Source organism: Limulus polyphemus, unplaced genomic scaffold (genome assembly GCF_000517525.1).
Source record: "Limulus polyphemus unplaced genomic scaffold, Limulus_polyphemus-2.1.2 Scaffold136, whole genome shotgun sequence".
NCBI classification, from domain to species: domain Eukaryota; kingdom Metazoa; phylum Arthropoda; class Merostomata; order Xiphosura; family Limulidae; genus Limulus; species Limulus polyphemus.
In genome coordinates this window covers 1030021-1033501 of record NW_013665746.1, presented here as the reverse complement: position 1 = coordinate 1033501, position 3481 = coordinate 1030021, and positions in this window count along the sequence as shown.

Genomic DNA, 3481 nt, shown 5'->3' with positions numbered 1-3481 from the left:
CTGGTATATAAAAGAGGGTGACAACGTGACGGGGGAATAATGTGTGTGTAGACAGTGAGTAATTGATCTGCAGTCAGAGAGTATTATTGAGCACGTTCATTGTTATAGCGTTTGTTTTAGCGAGATTGTTGAAATTAAGTGTATCATAAAGTTGTATTCAGAAAGAATAAACCAGTTTTATTAAGTAAGGACTTGTGTCGCTAAAGTTTCATCGGAACGAAGTTACGGGAAGTTAATTAACGAACGGAGAGGTAACAAAATGATAATTCAATCCTGGTGATGTTTTGAATATCTATATATTAAATATGCTCAAGAATTTCACACCCATATATACATTTCATATTTTGGACATATATATAATTTACATATATCAAAGAAAGACGCATCATGATGCACAGCATAAAATTCTGAAATCATGCTAATGCAAAAAAGGTACTGTGTAACTTTTGTACATAAATACACAGATATAGTCATCCTTTCAAACATGTGATATATAATATTTGAAAATTAATTCTACTATCACTGCTCAACATATGAATATTTTATTCATATTTTCTTTACATTTGTCATATGGATCATACAGAATGGTTTAAAGATTTCAAACTATTAGTATTAACTATGAAGACACACTGAATCACATTAATTTTCCTATTAAAAACTTGAATCAAGTCATGTACCATTTCAGTATACTTACACACAACTTTTGCTGTCAGTGAAAAGTTATATAATGTTACAAGAATTATACTTTAATAGCTTACAACTTCAGATAAATGGTGTCACAAGATTCTGATGGCTTAAGATTGGCTTCAAATTTCCAGTTGCCAAATTCTCATGAACTCTCAAATGCTCTTCATCTCCAGCTTTACCAACAAGCAAAACATTCTCATTACTGATTGCAATGTATACTTTGTTTCAACATGTCATGCAATGCTTCTTGATTTCTCAAATTTTCCAGAACATGCTACTTTATACAAGCCAACATCCAACTACTAATAGAGACCATATATTCTTCACCATAAGAGAGACAAGTGAATTCATGGATGACAAGATATTTCTTTATTCTTACAAGGGACTTAAATATGTATCAAATCTCATCCTATGGATAAACTCTACCTAAACATAAAACTAACTTGTTTCTTATATATTGTGACTACTGTCCTAAATATTTTAATAGTATTACTAGGTTTCTTTGGTACATCAGACTTCAGAATGTTAGAGGCAGTCAAAGCATTTAGCATTTCACTGATATTGCTATCAGTGAAATCACTACAAACTTATTTTGTTTCAAAAGCTGTTTAATGTGATATATTTCATCATGCAGCTGAGAATAAATGCTTACAATCCTCAGACTACCTACATTAATGATCATTCCTATTACACATATTCAAAAAGATATAAACCCCTCAACTCATTGTTAACTTGAGCACCCCTTGTATTTATTACGAACTCGCCTGGAAGGTATGACACAGAAACGGGGTGCAACATACTCCTATTTTATCATGCAGCTTAGAATAACTACTTACAATCCTGTAAGAACAATCAGTAAGTATTTTAACCAAATTCACTTTAATTATATATGAGTGCATCCAAGAATGAAAAACTAGATTTCCATTCATACAAACTGTAAACTTTATGTTTGAATATTTTTTATTCAATGACATGGCTATGAGATTGAATAATGGTAAATGTATCATCCATATATATCTTCTATATAAAATGGATTGAATTCAATAGGGCACTTTTTATTCATAGTTCCTCAAGAAAAGTCAAATATAAATTAGCCATAACAGGTGTGAGCTTAGATCTCTATTAATATCACCAACTTGTTCAGAACTTGCTTCATTAAACACAAATTGTAATAGTTTGTCAAACTAAATATGAAGACCAATTAAGAGTTTGTGAGAGTTAATTTGGAAATTGCAAATTAGAATTTGGTGACACCACTTCTCCTCAAATTGTAGGCTATTAAACCTATAGTATAGTTCTCATATCAATGCATACTAAGATTCAAGATTTAAATTACATAATGCATTAATGCAACTACATCTCACCTTTGTTGTTAGTAAAAAGTTATAAAACATTTGATTATAATCAAACACAACTTTTGTTTCACTGAAAAATTATGCAATGTTACAACATCTTTACATGTAACTTCTTTTGCTACTGAGAAGTTATTTAATGTTACAACACAATCAAATGCAAACTTTGTTGTCAGTAACACGTTAGGCAATTTTACAATACAATTTTGTGCAACTCCTTTTGTTGAAAGTGACAAGTTATGTGATGTAATAATAAAATTACAAATTGCATTTGTTTCTATTGGCAAGTTAAATGAAGTATTACAACAATGAAATAAAGATAATGTACTTTTGTTGGTAGAAAGTTAGTTATTATTAAAAAAATAATCATATATAACCGTGGTTGCCAGTTGGAAGTTAAGAGACATTCTCATCATGCAAGCTTTGTTTTGAATGACAAATTTTGTGATGCTGTAGTATTCAAGTACAGTGATTTCTGGCAAATAGTTATAAGTGAAATACAGCAGATTACAGAAATGTTATGTAGAAAATAACTTCAAATATAAGAGTAAAAGACTGAAGCCAATGCAAGTGTACAAATAAGTAAAATCTTTATTCTCAACCAGTTTAAACCTTAATTGATTCTATATTTGTTTCTGACTAAACTGGCTGATGGAGCAGGAACGCAGGTTGGAATAAAAATGTATACAAAATCAGAGACCAAAATCAGAAAAATTATGAATCCACATCTTAAAATCAGACCATGGTTCTACTGTGGTATTTCACAATCTTTAGACTACCTATATCAATGGTCATTCCCATTTCACACATATTCAAAAAGAGACAAACTCCTCAACTCATTATTTACTTCTACAACTCTCTTGATCACCCTTTGAAATTATTATGACCTCACTTGGAAGGTATGACACAGAAACAAAGCCAAGCAAGTATAAGCCCTACAGAACAATCTGGTTTACAAGGATGTTATTAACTGCATGCAAAACACCAACGAAAAAAAAATCAAAGATTACATAAACATTCCTTAATAATATCCTTTACTAGTTGTGAAAGAGTGAAATATGTAGTTCTTTCAACTGTGAAAGAGTTAAGTTTCCATGCAATCATATGAAGTGTACTGTAAGTAATTCATTATATAATGTGTTAATGCAATACTTCTTTTTTTTATATGGGCTGCAAAAATGTTTACTGTATCAGTCAGAATGGTGAGTATACTTTACTAAAGTCTGTAGGTCATGATTGTAAATTTGTTGATACAGTGTTACTTCCTCATTACTGATCTCTAGCACATCTTTTATAATTTTTCTTTCTTTGCAATATGTATTTGAATTTTCATCAACTATGCTATATCATTATATGCATGGAATGACTGTTATGTTAAAACGTTATGAAACACTATCTAGGGATATAGGTAATATATATATATATATATATATATATATATA